The sequence below is a fragment of the Bubalus bubalis genome, chromosome 1 (assembly GCF_019923935.1).
Source record: "Bubalus bubalis isolate 160015118507 breed Murrah chromosome 1, NDDB_SH_1, whole genome shotgun sequence".
NCBI lineage: Eukaryota > Metazoa > Chordata > Mammalia > Artiodactyla > Bovidae > Bubalus > Bubalus bubalis.
This window is the reverse complement of record NC_059157.1, coordinates 102482225-102503320: the sequence shown is the minus strand read 5'-3', so window position 1 is coordinate 102503320 and position 21096 is coordinate 102482225. Positions and strand designations below refer to the sequence as shown.

At 36.8% G+C, this 21096-nt stretch overlaps 1 long non-coding RNA gene across 2 annotated transcripts; it reads left to right on the top strand.

Annotated features, from left to right (window-relative positions):
* The first annotated feature begins 457 nt into the window (after nucleotides 1–457).
* LOC123333306 lies at nucleotides 458–5114 on the top strand. Of its 2 annotated transcripts, none has more exons than XR_006550604.2 (3): nucleotides 458–1763; nucleotides 1845–1908; nucleotides 5056–5114. It is a non-coding gene; the product is annotated as an uncharacterized LOC123333306 (long non-coding RNA). The 2 variants fall into 2 exon arrangements; XR_006550603.2 differs by having other exon boundaries at nucleotides 1845–2128; nucleotides 5056–5113.
* The last annotated feature ends 15982 nt before the right edge of the window (nucleotides 5115–21096 follow it).

Here is a 21096-nt window from a genome sequence, read left to right as displayed (position 1 = left end):
TTGAAAAAATTCACCTGTCTGCCTGTTTATTTGTAAAACTGGGTAATAACTCCTTCTTTGAAGGACAGTGGTGAAGATTAAGAGCACCTGGCATTCAGTAAGCACTAGCTGGGAGGCCACCATTCTTCTTTGTTAAGGAAGGCAATAACTGTGTAGTCTAGCCAACAAACCATATGCAAAAAAATTACCTTGAGGCATTACTTGTATTTGGATTTTTAAATTATTTTATATCAGTTACCAATGTAAATGAAAATCCTCTCCTTCATTTTGTCATATACCTAGATCCTGGATAACAAAATCCCTGTTTCTCACGGATACCCTGGGTTTTAACTCTGATTTATCCGATCCTTTTGGCTTCCCACGGCAAAGGCCCAGAGGATACAGAAAGAGGCTGGAGCATCACAGAGGAGCCAGCCTGATCCTGAAATTCTGCAACCCCACCCCAGATTTCAGGACCAAAAATGGAGCCAATACAGCACCCTCTATCCACGCAGCCAGCGTCTGCCTCCAGGCTCATTTCTTCTACAAGGATGTCAGTGATCGATCGGAGAAAGCGTCTCCGGAGCCCGCACCTGGCAGCATCCTGTTTCCAGTTTACCGCGACAGATAATCGCAACCCTAGGAATGGAGGTATGGCCTATAAACCCCGCTGTGGAAGGCAAGATCCGCTTCTCTGCAAGGTTTAGAACTGAGAGGAAAGCGCAAGCGGGAATCCCAGCTCTGAATCAGAGAGGGGAAAGCCGCAGCCTAGCGTTCGCAGCCTGATATCGCCCCAAGGCCACCAGAGAGGAGTCGCCCACCCTGCGCCCTGTTTTCCACGCCTGGCCCAGCTCACCAGACACTGCATCCTCGCTCCTGGCCGCGCAGGTTATTTGGTTGCTGCTGAGAAGCCTGGAGGGATCTCACACCGGACCAGGCAAAGCCCCTCCTGTTCCGCGGAGCAAAGACGACGTGTTCCCCACGGATTCACAGCTGAATTCCTCCTGCTCCGCCCCGGCTCCGGCCCCGCCCCTTACTCCTCTACCAGCCTCCCCCTACCCACCAACGCAGAGGTATAAAGGGAGATTAAATAGTACTCATCTTTTCCCGTCTTCAACGCGTTTCGCCGTTTTCAGAGGTTTCAACTGGGAAGACTGAGCAAGTTTTTGGAAAAAGATACATTGTTTTCATTTTCATTATACAGACAAAGAAAGAGAAAGGAGTGGGTGGGAAGACATGAATTGCCTGACTGCGTGGTGCTTGGAGGAATGGCCGGCTGCATTGTGGTCCACGCAGAGTATTAAATGATTTTTGAGAAATGTTAGTTTCCCCAGTTACCGTCCCGGAAAACCCAGATATTTTGAGGCTAAATTTAACCAATAGAAAATTTGCAAAGCAAATGTGTATTTTTTTTTTTAATTTCTTAAATTTTCTTTTATTTTTAAACTTTACAAAATTGTATTAGTTTTGCCAAATATCAAAATGAATCCGCCACAGGTATACATGTGTATTTGTATTTATTTGTATCCAGAATCAAATTATGTATTTAAACCGTCAATGCTGTAATGATCTCTCCCTTATTGATGTGACTGGGTTTGTGTGGTTTTTTTTTCTCTGCTGTGAGAAATTTTCTTCCACTTGCATTGATGATGAGGATATTTCTTATTTTAACAAGCTTCGGAGTTCTTGGCTCTTAAACAAAAGACAGATCAATGAAGTGTTCAATTCCTATAGCCTTTTCTGTTTTCCCGACCACCACCCCTGACCACCACACCTACGACAAGGTATTGGGACAGAGCTTCTATTATACTTAAGGCTGCAAATTCCAGGGCAGTAAATAAAATAATAACTGATTTTTTTTCCAGAAAAAACAAACACTGAAAGGACTAAAATATTCATGGAGTGGCAAACAAGATACATAAGAGAAAGGTAATTTATATAGCGAAATTAAAGGTCAAATTAAGGAAACTAAAAAATAACTCTTAAAGCTTCAAACATGACAAGTAGAGACACCAAGAAAAAGAATCAAAGTAACTTTAAATGTCACAAAGCAGCGCCAGATGCAAGAAGGCAATGAATTCACTTTCAAAATATGGAAGAAAAAATAACTCTGAACTCTACTTTGTCTTTTATAACAACTACTACAAAGGTATTATTTTTAAAAATACTTTAAATTTTTTATCAAATGTGTTGTTCACAGGGTGAAATGCATACATCATAAGCACCCAGTATTCATCATAGAGTGAATATACGTGCATAGCCAGAAGCACATAAAAACTTGCCATGCCCTGTTCATCAGAGCCTGTCCTCTCTTTGACTACCCTTTTTGTCACTACCACCTTTCCACCACTCTCTTACTTTCAACATCATAGGCTAGACTTACCTGTTTGTGAACTACATATAAATAGCATCATAGATGATGTCATTTGTATCATCGTTCTTTTACTCAACAGTAGATTTGAAAATTTTATCCATGTTATTGCATGTAATTGTGTCTCACTCATTCTCACTGCTGTATATGACCCCATTCTTTAAATGCCACATTTATTTATCTATACCATTGTTACTAGACATTTGTTTTCCATTTTAGGGAGGGTTATTATTAATAGTGTTCTATAAACATTCTTATACATGACTTTTCCTAAACATACGTACACCCTTATTAGATTATTCTTTGACATTGCCAGTTTTATCTTTTTCTATCACTTTATTTTTAAACTTTCTTTATTCTTTTTTCCTCCCAAATACATAGATGATATTTTGTGGGTGATATTTTGCTGGACCTCAATTCTTAAAATCTACTGAAGAACTGTGACCTAAATTAGCAAAATATTATAAAATAGCAGGATGAAAACAACATTTTGTTAAGCATAGAAATTTCAGAAATTATATTGAGATTCTCCTTTAAAATATTTTCAAAAGAAGTATTCTATAAAAAAGAAAAAATTAGTCCAGGTAGACGCTACATGGAAAGATAAACAGAAAGGATAACTCATCAAAACTTATAACTGCCTAAAAAAAAGCAAATTCTTCAAAATTGTATGTTTATAATTAAATAATTTAATAATTCACATCTTTATGGAAGGGATTAAGAGAATAGATAATGAGATTTTGAGAGATAGGTGAGAATTATGCCAAGATGTATATGTTTAGGAAATAGACATAAAAATGTAATACAAGATGGAAAAAATTCTGAAAAATGACAGATCGGTCATAAGAATTTTAAAATTGGCATTTTGACAATGTAAAGCCTTTCAGGTCATATACATGGAATGTTGTTCCATTTGTTGTGTTTTCTCTAATTTCTTTCATTAAAATGTTTTATAGTTTTCACTTTAACTTTCAACTAATAAAGACCTACCATATAGCACACGGAGCTACACTCAATGTTCTCTAATGAACTATGCATGTGTGCTAAGTCACTTCAGTTGTAGCTGACTCTCTGTGACCTCATAGACTACAGCCCACCAGGCTCCTCTGTCCACAAGATTCTTCAGGCAAGAATACTGGTGTGCGTTGTCATGCCCTCCTCCAGTACTGACCTATATGAGAATCTAAAAATGAGTGGGTATGTGTATATGTATAACTTATCCACTTTGCTGTACAGCCGAAACTAATACAACAGTATAAATCAACTACACGCCAATAAATTTTTTAAAAAATTGAAGTGTAGTTAATTTACAATGTTGTGTTAGTTCAGGTGTACAGCAAAGTGATTCATTTATATATACTATACATACATACATACATTCATACATATGTGTGAGCTTTCATAGTGGCTCAGATGGTAAAGAATCTGCCTGCATTGCAGACCAGGGTTGGATCCCTGGGTTGGGAAGATCTCCTAGAGAAGGGAATGGCAACCCACTCCAGTATCTTGCCTGGAGAATTACAAGGACAGAGAATCCTGGAGGGCTATAGTCCATGGGGGTCACAAAAAGTTGGACACAACTGAGTAACTAACATTTTCAACTTTCATACATATATGTGTGTGTGTGTGTGTGTGTGTGTGTGTGTGTATACACACACACACACACATATATACTTTTTCAGATTCTTCTCCATTATAGTTTATTACAAGATGCTGAATACATTTCCCTGAGTTACACAGTAGGTCCTTATTGTTAATCTATTTTAAATATAGTAGTGAAGATATGTTAGTCCCAAACTTCTAGTTTATCTCTCTCCCTCTGTCCCCGCCATCCCCTTTGGTAACCATAAGTTTGTTTTCCATGTCTGTGAGTCTAACTCTGTTTTGTCAATAAATTTACTTATATTACTTTTTTAGATTCCACATATAAGTGATCTTATATAATATCTGTTTTTCTCTGACTTAATTCACTTAATATGATAACCTACAATTCTTTAACCTCTTTAATTAGATATATTTCTAAGAATTTTATTCCTTTTGATGCTATTTGGAGAAGGAAATGGCAACCCACTCCAGTGTTCTTGCCTGGAGAATCCTAGGGAAGGGGGAGCCTGGTGGACTGCTGTCTATGGGGTTGCACAGAGTCGGACATGTTATAAATAGGATTGTTTTTCCTAATTTTCTTTTTGGAAAATAAAATAATTTGTTGTTTATATGTAGAAACACCAAATTTTTGTCTATTAATTTCATATCCTATAACTTTATTGAATTTGTTTGTTCCAACAGGTTTTTTTTTTGGAGGGGGGCGGTGGTTTCTATATGTAAGATCATGCCATTTCTGCAAAAGGGACAGTTTTACTTCTTCCTTATTGATTGTTATGCTTTTTATTTCTTGCCTAACTGCTCTGGCTAGGACTTCCAGTACTATATAAGAGACATGCATGGGTATCCTTGCTTTGTTCCTTATCTTGGAGGTAAATATTTCATTTTTTCATTGTCGAGTGTGATGTTAGCTATGGGCTTTTCATATATGCCCTTAATTATGTTGAGATACTTTCCTTCTATTCCTAGTTAAGAGTTTTTATCATGAAAGGATGATGAATTTTGTCAAATGTTTTTTCTATAGTGTGTTGAGATGATTATGTGATTTTTATCCTTTATTCTGTTAATGTGAAGTATCACATTAATTGGGCTTCTCAATGCAGGAGACTCAGGTTCAATCCCTGGGTCAGGAAGAAAATGGCAACCCACTCCAATATTCTTGCCTGGGAAATTCCACGGACAGAGGAGTCTGGTGGGCTACATTCCACGGGGTCGCAATGAGTCATATTTATCATGGTATGTATTACATCCCTAGTATTTATCTTATAACTGAAAATTTGTGCCTTTTGACCAGCTTCATCTAATTCCCTCTTCCCCCACCTTCTTGCTGGTGGCAACCACAAATCTGATCTCTTTCACTATGAGCTTGTTTGTTTGTTTTTGAAGTATAATAGACCTACAACACTATGCTAGTTCCTAGTGTGCAACATACTGATTCAATATTTCTATACATTACAAAATGTTCACCACAATAAGTTTAGTTATCATCTAAACCATAAAAAGATTTTACATAATTATTGACTATATTCTATACACTATACCTTTCATACCTGTGATTGATTCATTTATTGTGTAACTGGAAATTTCTACATCCTTATCTCCCTAATCTATTTCTTTCATCCTCCCACTCTATCCTGTCTGGCAGCCTTCTGTATCTATGACTATTTTTATTTTGTTATGTTTGTTTCTTTGTTTTGCTTTTCAGATTCCACATATAAATGAAATCATATGGTATTGATATTTCTCTGTCTGACATTTCATTTAGCATAATACCATCTAAGTTCACTCATGTTGTCACAGATGGAAATATCTAATTCTTTTTATGGTTGAGTAATAAGTGGCAACCCACTCCAGTATTCTTGCCTAGAGAATTCAATCCAGGTTCCAGAGGAAATTGGCAGGCTAGGTTCATTGGGTTGCAAAGAGTCAGACATGACTGAAGTGACTTAGCAAGAGTGCATCTGTACAAATAGTACAGATTTGTACATAGTACAAAATCTGTTTTATCCACTCATCTATTAATGAGACCTTAGGTTGCTTTCATATCTTGACTATTGTAAATAATGATGCAATTAATGATGCAATGAACATAGGGGCACATATCTTTTCAAATTTCTGTTTTCATTTTTTTTTTATATATACCCATGAGCAGAATTTATGGATCATATGGTAGTTCTATTTTTAATATTTTGAGAGGAGCCTACATACTATTTTCAATAGTGGCTGTACATCTCCATAAGTGTTCTCTATTATCTACATCCTCACCAACATTTTTTTGTTGTTTTTTTCATAATAGCCATTCTATTGAGCCATTCTCAAGTGTGAGGTGATATTTTACTGTGGTCATGAGTTGCATTTCCCTGATGATTAGCGATGCTGATCCTGATGTCATGTGCCTGCTGGCCATCTCTATGTCTTCTTTGGAAAAAATGTCTATTCTGGTCCTATTCTCAGTTTTAATTGGGTTGTTTTTGATGGTGAGTTACATGAGTTCTTTGTGTATTTTGGATATTTACCTCTTATCCGATATATTGTTTGAAAAATCTCCCAAACAGTAGATAGCCTTTTCATTTTGTTAGTTTCCTTCACTGTACAAAAGCTTTTTAGTTTGATGTAGTTCCATTTGTTCATTTTTGTTTTTGTTTCTCTTGCCTGAAGAGACAGAGTCAAAAAAATATTGCTAAGACTGATGTCAAAGAGCTTACTGCCTATATTTTCTTCTAGGAGTTTTATGCTGTCCAGTTTTACATTTACATCTTTAATCCATTTTGAGCTTATTTTTGTATGTGGTGTGAGAAAGTAGTCCAGTATGATTCTTTTGAATATAGCCGTCCAACTTTTACCAACATAATTTATTGAAGATGCTGTCTTTTTGCTCTTGTATATTCTTGCCTCCTATGTTGTAGATTCACTGACCATATAAGTGTGAGCTCGTTTCTGGGTTCTGATTCTGTTCCATTAATCTGTGTATCTGTGTACTAGTACCATATTGCATTCATGACTGTAGCTTCATAGTACTGTTTGAAATAAGGGAGTATGATACTTCCAGCTTTGTTCTACTTTTTAAAAATATATGTGGCTATTTGGGTTTTTTGTGTTTTCATACAAATTTTAGGAACATTTGTTCTAATTCTGTGAAAATGCCATTGGTATTTTGTTTGGGATTGTACTGAAGCTGTAGCACACCTTGGGTAGTATGGTCATTTTAACAATTTTAATTCTTCCAATCCACAAACATGGTATATCTTTCCATTTGTTTGTGTGGTTACCAATTTCTTTATCATTATCTTGTCGTTTTCCAAGTACAGGTATTTTGCCTCCTTCAGTTCAGTTCAGTTGCTCAGTTGTGTCCAACTCTTTGCAACCCCATGGACTGCAGCACACCAGGCCTCCCTGTCCACCACCAACTCCTGGAGTTCACCCAAACTCATGTCCATTGAATTGGTGATGCCATCCAGCCATCTCATCCTCTGTCATCCCCTTCTCCTCCTGCCCTCAATCTTTCCCAGCATCAGGGTCTTTTCAAATGAGTCAGCTCTCCGCATCAGGTGGCCAAAGTATTGGAGTTTCAGCTTCAACATCAGTCCTTCCAATGAACACTCAGGACTGATCTCGTTTAGGATGGACTGGTTGGATCTCCTTGCAGTCCAAGGGACTCTCAAGAGTCTTCTCCAACACCACAGTTCAAAAGCATCAATTCGTCGATGCTCAGCATTCTTTATACTCCAACTCTCACATCCATACATGATTATTGGAAAAACCGTAGCTTTGACTAGACAGACCTTTGTTAGCAAAGTAATACCTCTACTTTTTAATATGCTGTCTAGTTTGGTCATAACGTTCCTTCCAAGGAGTAAGCGTCTTTTAATTTCATGGCTACAGTCACCATCTGTAGTGATTTTGGAGCTCAAAAATATAAAGTCAGCCACTGTTTCCACTGTTTCCCTATCTATTCGCCACGAAGTGATGGGACCAGATGCCATGATCTTAGTTTTTTGAATGTTGAGCTTTAAGCCAACTTTTGCACTCTCCTCGTCACTTTCATCAAGAGACTCTTTAGTTCCTCTTCACTTTCTGCCATAAGGGTGATGTCATCTGCATATCTGAGATGATTGATATTTCTCCCAGCAATCTTGATTCCAGCTTGTGCTTCCTCCAGCCCAGCATTTCTTATGATGTACTCTGCATAGAAGTTAAATAAACAGGGTGACAGTATATAGCCTTGAAGTACTTCTTTTCCTATTTGGAACCAGTCTGTTGTTCCATGTCCAGTTCTGTTACTTCCTGACCTGCATACAGATTTCTCAAGAAGCAGGTCAGGTGATCTGGTATTCCCAGCTCTTTCAGAATTTCCCACAGTTTATTGTGATCCACGCAGTCAAAGGCTTTGGCATAGTCAATAAGCAGAAATAGATGTTTTTCTGGAACTCTCTTGCTTTTTCGATGATCCAGCAGATGTTGGCAATTTGATCTCTGGTTCCTCTGCCTTTTCTAAAACCAGCTTGAACATCGGAAGTTCACAGTTCATGTACTGTTAAAGCCTGGCTTGGAGAATTTTGAGCATTACTTTACTACTGTGTGAGATGAGTGCAATTTTGTGGTAGTTTGAGCTTTCTTTGGCATTGTCTTTCTTTGGGATTGGAATGAAAACTGACCTTTTCCAGTCCTGTGGCCACTGCTGAGTTTTCCAAATTTGCTAGCACATTGAGTGCAGCACTTTCATAGCATCATCTTTCAGGATTTGAAATAGCAAACTGAAATTCTGTCACCTCCACTAGCTTTGTTTGTAGTGGTGCTTCCTAAGGCCCACTTGACTTCACATTCCAGGATGTCTAGCTCTAGATCTGGCCTCCTTAATTAGATTTATTTCTATGTATTGTATCCTTTCTAATGCAATTGTAAATAGGATTATGTCCTTAATTTTCTTTTCAATAGTTCATTTTTAATGTATAGAAAAGGAACAAATTTCTATATATTAATTTTGTATACTGAAACTTTACTGAATTCATTAATGAGTTCTAATAGTTTGTTGATGGCATCCTTAGCATTTTCTATGTAGTACCATGTCATCTGCAAACAGTGATAAGTTTCCTACTTCCTTTCCAATCCAGAACTCTTTTTATGTCTTTTCTTATTTGGTTGCCGTGCCTAGGACTTCCAATAATGTGTCGAATACCAGTGGCAAGAGTGGTCTTTCTTGTCTTGTTCCTCATCTTATAGAAAATGTTTTTAGCTTTTTATGATTAAGTATGATGTTAGCTGTGAGTTTTTCATATATGACCTTTATTATTTGAGGTATATTCTCTCTTTACTCACTTTGTTGAGAGTTTTTATCATAAAGGAATATTGAATTTTGTAAAAGCTTTTCTGCATCTATGAGATGATCACCTGATCTTTATTCTTCAATCTGTTAATATGATGTATCACATTTGATTGATTTTCAGATATTGTACCATCCTTATCTCCCTGGGATAAACCCACTTGATCATGTTATGTGATCATTTTAATGTATTGTTGAATTAGTTTGCTAATGTTTTGTTGGGGAAATTTGCATCTATGTTCATCAGTGACATTGACCTATAATTTCCTTTTTATGATGCTTTTGTTTGCTTTAGATATCCAAATGATGATAGCTTCATAAGTGAATTTAGAAGCATTTATTCCTCTGAATTTTTTTTGAAATAATTTGCAAAAGATATATGTTAACTGTTCTCTGAATGTTTGTTAGAATTCACCTGTGATGCTACCTAGTTCTGGTCTTTTTTTGGCTGGGATTTTCCTTAATTACTGATTTAATTTAATGACTGGTAAATGGTCTGTTTATATTTTCAATTTCTTCTTGTTTCAGTCTTAGGAGATTGTACTGATGCAGTGTCAGTTGTAACTTCTCTTTCATTTCTGATTTTATTCATTTGAACCTATCCTGTTTTTCTTGATCAGTCTAATGGTTTAGCGATTTATCTTTTCAAAGAACCAGCTCTTAGTTTCATTGATCTTTTCTGTTATTTTTTAAATCTCTATTTCATTTATTTCTGCTCTAATCTTTATGATTTCTTTCCTCCTATTAACTTTGGCATTTATTTGTTCTTCTTTTTCTAGTTCCATTAAGTGTAAAGTTAGATTGTTACCTGAGATTTTTTTGCTTCCTGAGGTAGACTTTTATCATGTAAACTTCCCTTTTAGAACGGATTTTGCTATGTCACATATATTTTTGGATTGTGTTTTTTGTCTCCAGGTATTTTTTATTTCTTCTTTAATTTTTTTCTGTGATTCATTTGTTGTCTAGTGGCATATTGTTCAGCCTCCATATGTTTGTGGCTTTTGCAGCTTTTTCTTGTAGTTGATTTCTAGTCTCATAGCCTTGTGGATGGAAAAGTTGCTTGATAAACTTTCAATCTTCTAAAATTTCCTGAGATTTATTTTGTAGCCTAGCATGTGATCTATCCTGGAGAATGCTCTATGTGTATGTGAAAAGACTGTGTATTCTGCTGCTTTAAATGGAATATTCTATATAGATCTATTAAGTCCAATGTGTTGTTTAAGGCAATTGTTTCCTTGATGTTTTTGTCTGGATAATCTGTCCATTGATATAAATGAGGTGTTTAAGTCCCTTACTATTATTATGTCATTATTATTGTATTATTGTCAATTCCTGCCTTTATGTTTGTTAATATTTGTTTTATATATTTAGGTATTCCTATGTTGAATGTGTATGTTTATAATTGTTATACGTTCTTGCTGCTTGATCTCTTTATTATTTTGTAATGTCCTTCTTTGTCTCTTATTATATCTTGGTTTTAAAATCCATTTTGTCTGATGTAAGTATTGCTTCCCCAGCTTTTTTTCTTTTGATTGCCATTTGCATGGGATACTATTTCTATCTCCTTACCCTCAGGCTAGTGTAGATTTGGATTTGAAGTGAGTCTCTTATGGGGAACATATATATGGGTCTTGTTTTCTTGTTTATTCAGTCACTCTTCATCTTTTGATTGGAGCATTTACTCCATTTACATTTAAAGTAATTATTGATAGGAGGGCATGGAAACCCACTCCACTATTCTTGCCTGGAGAACCTCATGGACAGAGAAGCCTGGCAGGCTACAGTCCATAGAGTCACAAAGAGTTGGACATGACTGAAGTGACTTAGCACAGACATAGACATGTGCTTACTGGGATTCCCAGGTTGTACTTGTGATAAAGAACCCACCTGCTAATGCAGGAAATGTGAGAGACACAGGTTTGATCCATGGGTCAGGAAGATCCCCTGGAGGAGGGCATGGCAACCCACTCCAGTATGCTTGTCTGGAGAATTCCCATGGACAGAGGAGCCTGGCAGGCTATACCCCATTGGGTCACAAAGAGCTAGACATGACTGAAATGACTGAGCACGCACACATGCACATGTACTTATTATCATTTTGTTAGTTGTTTTCAGGTTCTTGGTTGCACAGAGTTGGACACGACTGAAGTGACTTAGCAGCAGCAGCAGCATGGTCCTTTTTTATTCCTTTCTTTTTTTGCTCTGTTCCCTTGAGATATGGTAACTATCTTTAGTTTTAAATTTGGATTCCTTTCTCCATTCTGTGAGTATATCTATCATAAATTTTGGTTGTTGGTTACCATGAAGTTTATATATATATATATATATATATATATATATATATATGAATCTATATATAGATTATTTATATATACACGATTATTTTAGGTTGCTGATCTCTTATATTCAAATGCATTTTAACAGCCTTGTATTTTTACTCCTCCAAGTTTACTGTTTTGACATTATATCATTTATCTTTGTCTTTTGTATATCCCTTTACAATTGTTGTGAATATAGTTGATTTTAGTACATTTGCCTTTTAGCCTTTCTACTAAGTTTATAAGTAGTTGATCTAATACCTTTACTGTATATTTGCCTTTACGAATGAGATTTTTCCTTTTGTAATTTTTGAGCCTCTAGTTTTTGTTCCTTTTTTTTCTGCTTAGAAAAATTCCTTTTACATTTCTTGTGAAGCTGCTTTGGTGGTGAACTCTTTTAGTTTTTGCTTATGTATAGAACTTTTGCTTTCTCCATCAAATCTGAATGAAAGCCTTGCCAGATAAAGTATTCTTGTTGTAGGAGTTCCCTTTCATTGCTTTAAATATATAGTACCACTCCCTCTGGCCTGAAGAGTTTTTGCTGAATAGTGAGCTGACAGTCTTTTGGGAGTTCCTTTGTGTATAACTTGTTACTTTCTCCTTGATGCTTTTAATATTCCCTTTATTTTTGTCATTTTAATTACAATATATCTCTTTGTGTTTCTATTTGGGACTCTGTTCCTCTTGGACCTAGATGTCTGTTTTCTTTCTCAACTTAGGGAAGTTTTCAGCCAATATGTCTTCAGATATGTTCTCTGTCTTTTTCTCTCTTCTCCTTCTAGACCCTTATAATGACAACATCAGTGTACTTGATGTTGTCCCAGAAGTCTCTTAATCTGTCCTTATTTATTAAAATGCTTTTTTTCTGTTTAGCTTGAGTGATTTCCACACTCCTTTAAATTACTGCTTCTTCCCCAGGTCTCTGTTGAGTGAAATTTTGTGTGTACCTTTAGCAATGACATCTCTACTTCCTAAAGCCCTTAGGCTCTCCTGAAAGCACATCACACTGGCCTTCAAATCCAGATTTTCTAGGGCTCATCTTCCTGGTGCAGGACCCCCAGGGTGGACTGTTCGATATGGAACTTGTACCACTCACTCTTGGGGGGAACCTCTGCAATTGTGACTCTCCTCCTGTTTGTGGGTCATCTACCTGGGATATGGTTCTTGACTATACTGAGTCTCCACTTCCCCATCCATCCAATGGAATGTGGTTCCATTTTTATATCTTTAGCTGTAGAAGACCTTCTCTGCTAGTCTTTGGGTTGTCCTCATTGATAGTTGCTCTGAAAATTATAATTTTGATGTGCTTATCTGAGGAGGTGAGCTCAGGGCCTTTCTCCTCTACTATCTTGGCCAAGTTCACGCCTGTGTGAGCCTTTTACTGTGCCATTGAATTTAATTTTCTGGTATTTTGTTAAGGCCTTTTCCATATATTTCTGCTGTTACTGCTCAGCTGTTCAGTCATGTCTGACTCTTTGTGACCTCAGGGACTGTAGCCCACCAGGCTCCTATGTCCATAGGATTCTCCAGGCAAAATACTGGATTGAGTTGCTATTCCCTTCTCCAGGGGATCTTCCCGACACAGGAATCGAACCCTGGTCTACCACATTGCAGGCAGATTCTTTACCATCTGAGCCACCAGGGAAGTCCTTCCATATATTTATGTTGGTATAAAAGTAATTGTGGTTTAGCAGTATTTAACTTTGCTGTTTGATATTGGAATACATTCTTAAATAAATGTGGTTATGTTACATATCATTTTAATGCACATTTCTCACTTTATGCTTTTTTTTTTTTTTTGCTAATGACATTACTTGCTGTGTATTGTGTATTTATTTTAGACTAGGGAAATGATGTTTTTTAGAAAAACAGCAAATTTAAGTGATTTTCATACTCAAGTTCAAAATGGGTTGTAAAGCAGCAGAGACAACTCACAGCATCAACAATGCATTTGTTCCAGAAATTGCTGGAGATAAGAACCTCGAAGATGATGAATGCAGTGGCTGGCCATTGGAAGTTGACAACAACAAATTGAGAGTGGTCATCGAAGCTGATCCTCTTACAACTACATGAGAAGTTGCTGCACAATTCAACATCAACCATTCTATGGTCATTTGGCATTTGAAGCAAATTGGAAAGTTCAATAAGTGGGTGCCTCATGAGCCCACTGAAAATTTAAAAAATTGTCATTTTTGAAGTGTGATTATATGCAACAACAACAAAACATTTCTCAATCGGATTGTGATGTGCAATGTACAGTGGATTTTATATGACAACTGGTGATGGCCAGCTTGGTGGTTGGACTGAGAAGAAGCTCCAGAGCACTTTCCAACACCAAACTTGCACCAAAAAATGGTTATGGTCACTGTTTGGCAGTCTGCTGTCCATCTGATCCACTACAGCTTTCTGAATTCCAGTGGAAACTACATCTGAGAAGTATGATCAGCAAATCAATGAGATGCACCAGAACTGCAATGTCTGCAGCTGGCATTGGTCAACAGAAAGAGCGCAGTTCTTCTGTATGACAACACTCAACCACATGTCTCACAACCAATGCTTCAAAAGTTGAACGGATGGGGCTATGAAGTTTTGCCTTATCTGCCATGTTCACCTCATCTCTTGCCAACCGACTATCATTTCTTCAAGCATCTTGACAACTTTTTGCAGGGAAAACACTTCCACCTACCAGCAGGAGGCAGAAAATACTTTCCAAGAGTTCATTGAATCCTGAAGCATGGATTTTTACATTACAGGAATATTGGCTAAAAGTGTTGATTTCAATGGCTCCTATTTTTATTAATAAAGATGTGTTTGAGCCTAGTTATAATGATTTAAAATTCACAGTCCAAAACCATAATTACATTGCACCAACCTAATATATTTGTTATATAATACATTTCTGTTCTTGTGTTGTCTTTACCTTTGGTATCAGGTAAATCTGGTCTAATAAAATGAGATTGGAACTGTTCCCTCCTTTTTAATTTCTTGAGTTTAAGAAACATCAGCATTGATTCTTGTTTAAATGTCTGGTAGAATTTGGTGCCTGTTTGGTAGAATTTATATGTTTGGTAGACTGAAGTCATTTCAGTCATGTTCAACTCTTTGCAACCCTATGGACCATGGCCTGCCAGGCTCCTATGTCCATGGGATTCTCCAGGCATGAATGCTGGAATGGGTTGCTATGCCCTCCTCCTGGGAATCTTCCTAACCCAGGGATCAAACCGACGTCTCTTTCATCTCCTGCATTGGCAGGTGAGTTCTTTACCACTAGCACCACCTGGGAAGCCCCAGAGAATGTACTGGGGTGGGTAGCTGGTCCCTTCTCCAAGGGATCTTCCTGACCCAGGGACTAAACCTGGGTCTTTCGCATTGCAGGCAGATTCTTTACTATCTGAGCCACCAGGGAAGTAGTGAAGCCATCTTATCTTGAACTTTTATTTATTAGAAAGTTTTTGGTTACTGATACAATTTACATAATAGTTATAGATCTGTTCAGACTTTCTGTTTCTTCTTAGTTTTGATAAGGTTGTATGTTTTTAGGAATTTATTTATTCTAGATTATCTAGTTGGTGGCATATAATATCTCACAGTAGTCTCTTATGATCCTTTTTATTTCTGTTCATCAATTATAATGTTTCTTGCTTCATTTCTGATTTTATTTATTTGTCTTCTTTCCGTTTTTCTTAGTCTAGTTAATGGCTTGTCAATATTTTTATCTCTTCAAAAACCAACTTATAGTTTTGTTTTTTTTTATTATTTAATAAAACATTTTTATTTCTTCAGTCTTTGTAACTTCCTTCCTTGTGCTAACTTTAGGCTCAGTTTTTTCTTCTTTTCTAGCTCCTTAAGGAGTAGAACTAGGTTTTTTATGTAATGACTATGAGAATTCCCATAGCATTTCTTACATGAACAGAAAAAAACAAATCTATAGTTCATATGGAACACAAAAAGCCATAATAGCCAAATCAATCTTGAGAAAGAAGAATGAACCTGGAGATATGATATTTCCTGATTTTAGAGTATAATACCAAAGTTACAGTAATTAAAACTGTGGAACTGTGGTAATGACAGACATATGAATAAATAAAATAGAGAACTCAGATATAAATCCATATATACACAATTGGTTGATTTTTGACAAGAGTGCCAAGAATGCACACTAGGGAAAAAATTGTCTCTTGAACAGTTATTGTTAAAACTGGATCTTCACATGCAAAAGACCGAAATTGAATCTTTACTTTATACCATATAGAAAAGTCAACTCAAAATCAACAAAAGACTTAAATGTAAGACTTGACACTGTTAAAATCCCAGAAAAAATATAGGTGAAAGACTTCATGACATTGGTCTTAGCAGTGATTTCAAGGATGTACACCAAAAGTACAGGCCACAAAAGCAACATAGACACATGAAACTGCTGCTGCTAAGTCGCTTCAGTCGTGTCCGACTCTGTGCGACCCCATAGACAGCAGCCCACCAGGCTCCTCCGTCCCTGGGATTCTCAGGCAAGAACACTGGAGTGGGTTGCTATTTCCTTCGCTTCTGCAAAACAATGGAAACAATGACAGTGTGAAAGTGCAACCTAAAGAGTGTGAAAAATACTTCCAGTAGTCTTTAACAGTCATAAAACTGTTACAAGCATGCAAATGTTTTCTGTGTCATTAACGACATTTAAAACCATAACATTTAAAACCAAAACCATGTATGTTCCAGGTGTGGAAGAGGAAACAATTACTCAGATACACAAGCAAGTAGCTCCAGGATCAGTTCAGTTCAGTTCAGTTCAGTCGCTCAGTCATGTCCGACTCTTTGTGACCCCATGAATCGCAGCACGCCAGGCCTCCCTGTCCATCACCATCTCCCGGAGTTCACTCAAACTCACGTCCATTGATTCAGTGATGCCATCCAGCCATCTCATCCTCTGTCGTCCCCTTCTCCTCCTGCCCCCAATCCCTCCCAGCATCAGAGTCTTTTCCAATGAGTCAACTCTTCGCATGAGGTGGCCAAAGTACTAGAGTTTCAGCTTCACCATCAGTCACTGATCTCCTTTAGAATGGACTAGTTGAATCTCCTTGCAGTCCAAGGGACTCTCAAGAGTCTTCTCCAATACCACAGTTCAAAAGCATCAATTCTTCAGCACTCAGCTTTCTTCACAGTCCAACTCTCATATCCATACATGACCACTGAAAAAATCATAGCCTTGACTAGACAGACCTTTGTTGGCAAAGTAATGTCTCTGCTTTTCAGTATGCTATCTAGGTTGGTCATAACTTTTCTTCCAAGGAGTAAGTGTCTTTTAATTTCATGGCTGCAGTCACCATCTGCAGTGATTTTGGAGCCCCCAAAAATAAAGTCTGACACCGTTTCCACTGTTTCCCCATCTATTTCCCACGAAGTGATGGAACTGGATACCATGCTCTTCGTTTTCTGAATGTTGAGCTTTAAGCCAACTTCTCACTCTCCTCTTTCACCTTCATCAAGAGGCTTTTGAGTTCCTCTTCACTTTCTGCCATAAGGGTGGTGTCATCTGCATATCTGAGGTTATTGATATTTCTCCCGGCAATCTTGATTCCAGCTTGTGCTTCTTCCAGCCCAGCGTTTCTCATAATGTACTCTGCATAGAAGTTAAATAACCAGGGTGACAATATACAGCCTTGATGTACTCCTTTTCCTATTTGTAACCAGTCTGTTGTTCCATGTCCAGTTCTAACTGTTGCTTCCTGACCTGCATACAGGTTTCTCAAGAGGAAGGTCAAGTGGTCTGGTATTCCCATCTCTTTCAGAATTTTCCACAGTTTATTGTGATCCACACAGTCAAAGGCTTTGGCATAGTCAATAAAGCAGGAAGAGATGTTTTTCTGGAACTCTCTTGCTTTTTCCATGATCCAGCGGATGTTGGCAATTTGATCTCTGGTTCCTCTGCCTTTTCTAAAACCAGCTTGAACATCTAGAAGTTCACAGTTCACATATTGCTGAAGCCTGGCTTGCAGAATTTTGAGCATTACTTTAATAGTGTGTGAGATGAGTGCAATTGTGCGGTAGTTTGCGCATTCTTTGGCATTGCCTTTCTTTGGGATTGGAATGAAAACTGACCTTTTCCAGTCCTATGGCCACTGCTGAGTTTTCCAAATTTGCTGGCATGTTAAGTGCAGCACTTTCACAGCATCATCTTTCAGGATTTGAAATAGCTCAACTGGAATAAGCATTGCTTATCAACAGGATAAGCATTGACATTTGGTCAGTGTCAGGGTTTGTCATCCATCTCAATCTTAAAGTTCTTGCCTCAGAGCCAAAGTGCTCATATAGGAAACTATCCTGAGCTTCTGCACCTTATTTCTTCCATTTATTGTCATATCATCTAACCTATTGAGCTTCTAAAATTAGTTTTCACTTTATTTGGGATGTGTTTCCAAATGTGTTTTTAAATTAATCAGTGCTAGTAATAAAAGATAACCCTGGAAAAAATTTTGTGCAGACAATATATCCAACAAAGTTAATCTCCAAAGTGTTTAAAGAGCTCCTACAACACATAGAAACTCACAAACACCCACGCAACAACAATAACAAAAACCCCTAGTAACCCAATGGACAAATAGGCTGAGAATTTGAATAGATATTTCTCCAAAGAAGATACAAATGCCCAACAGGTATATGAAAAAATAGTCAGTGTCACAAATTATCAGGGAAATGCAAAAAAGTGCTACAATGAAATATCACCTGACATCTGTCAGGATGGCTATTTTCAAAAAACAAAAAGACAACACGTGTTGGTAAAAAATATGATGAAGCTGCAACCCTTGCTTGCTATTAATAGGAATGCAAAATGATGCAACTGTTGTGGAAAACAGTAAAGAGGTTTCTCCAAAAATGTAAAATAGAACCATATATGATCCAGTCTCACTTCTGGGTTTTTATCTAAAACAATGGAAACCAGGATCTCAAAGTGATATTAGCACTGAAATATCAATAACCTCAGATATGCAGATGACACCACCCTTATGGCAGAAAGTGAAGAGGAACTCAAAAGCCTCTTGATGAAGGTGAAAGAGGAGGGTGAGAAGTTGGCTTAAAGTCAACATTCAGAAAACGAAGAGCATGGTATCCAGTTCCATCACTTCGTGGGAAATAGATGGGGAAACAGTGGAAACGGTGTCAGACTTTATTTTGGGGGGCTCCAAAATCACTGCAGATGGTGATTGCAGCCATGAAATTAAAAGATGCTTACTCCTTGGAAGAAAGGTTATGACTAACCTAGATAGCATACTGAAAAGCAGAGACATTACTTTGCCAACAAAGGTCTGTCTAGTCAAGGCTATGATTTTTCCAGTGGTCATGTATGGATGTGAGAGTTGGACTGTGAAGAAAGCTGAGTGCCGAAGAATTGATGCTTTTGAACTATGGTGTTGGAGAAGACTCTTGAGAGTCCCCTGGACTGCAAGGAGATTCAACTAGTCCATTCTAAAGGAGATCAGTCCTGGATGTTCTTTGGAGGGACTGATGCTGAAGCTGAAACTCTAGTACTTTGGCCACCTCATGCGAAGAGTTAACTCATTGGAAAAGACTCTGATGCTGGGAGGGATTGGGGGCAGGAGGAGAAGGGGACGACAGAGGATGAGATGGCTGGATGGCATCACTGAATCAATGGACGTGAGTTTGAGTGAACTCCGGGAGATGGTGATGGACAGGGAGGCCTGGCGTGCTGCAATTCATGGGGTCGCAAAGAGTCGGACACAACTGAGCGACTGAACTGAACTGAACTGATATTAATTGTAGCATGATGCACATTAGCCAAGGTGCAGAAACAACCTAAATATTCATCTGCAGATCAATAGATAATGAAAATGTGTTATATATAGTGGAATACTATTCAGCCTTAAAAAGAAAAATTCTGCAATATATGACAATGTGGATGAATATCATGGGCATTATTCTAAGGGACATAAGCCAGTCACAAAAGATAAATCCTGTATAAGTCCACTTATGTGAGTGATCTAAAATAGTCAAATTCATAGAATCAGAGTGAAATGGTTGTTGCCAGGGGCTGGGGAGAGAGAAGTGGGAAGCACTAGTTAATTGGTCTAAGTTAAGCAACATGAATTAGTTCTAGAGATCTGCTCTACGACATTGTACTAATAATCACTAGTATTATATTGTATGCTTATAATTTTTATTAAGAGAGTAGATGTCATGTTAAATGTTCTTACCACAATGAAGTAAAAATGTTTTAAAAATAGAAATGAATTTACATACATTATAAGAAATTTAAAAATGGAATAATCCAGTAACTTTGAAAGGAACTCAACTGAAATCAAATAATTCCCCTGCCAAAGATGATTCAGAAAAATAAAAGTATAGTCGTTACATCTAAAAAGCAGACAAAATTCCCCAAATGGTTTAGCATTTGAAAATCTGTCAATAGAATTTAATGTATTCATGAACTACTTTGGAAAGTTCATGTCACTATCTCAGCAAGTACAAAAAGAATTACTCAAGTTCAACAACTTATATATGATAAAATCACAGAAAATGGAAATAATGAAACTTCTCCTTAAGTTGATAATATGCTTAAAGGCCAAACACTGCATCAGATAGTGTAGAGAAATTTTAGATGTTTTTAAATTCAGAAGTCTTTTAAAGCAAAAATGTCATTACAGGCAAGCAAGATGATGATCTATGTGAAAAATCATTAGATCAACAGAAAACTTTGAATACATAAACAGTTTAGCAAGGTTTCCAGCTACAGGTTAACTCACAAAATCAATAACTGTTCCTAAGCCACTAATAACAAGCTAGAAAATTTCATTTAAAATATGTTACTATTTATTATAGCAAACAAATGAAAAGTACCAAAGGATTAACTTAGAAAAGATCCACAAAACCTACTGAGGGAACATTTTTAAACTTTCTTAAATAACATTCAGAAAGACTTGAATAAAGGGATAACATATTTGTAGGTTGAGCAAATTACACCATAAAGATACCAATACTTCCAAAAGTAATTAGTCTATAAATTCCATGTAGGACTAACCAAAATTCAAGCTGTATTTTTTAAAGAATTTAAACTTATTTCATGATACATTTATATGTTTGTGTATACTTCAATTGAAATATCAAGTTTGAAAAGAAAAAAGGGAAACCTCTACCTACCACATTTTAACACATAACAAAAGACCATAGTAATAAAAAGTAAGCATTCATGAAAAAAAAAAAAAAAAAAACAAAAACAGGGGAACAAAACTTCCACCTGAGAGAGCTGAAAATAAAGCTTATCTGTAAGGAAAGGGTAGATCATGTAGTAGATGATGTCAAGAATATGATGAAAATTAATACTGTTTTATCAAGTCTACATTAGGTATAAAGGTTTAAAGACCTAAATAGAAAATAGAAAAATAGAAAGCTAGTAAATACGATTATATTTTTGTGAGTTTAGGTAGATGAAGACTTCTTAAATAAGATTCCAAACTCAAGCTATTAGGTTAAAAAAGTTATGAATTTAACAGCATTAA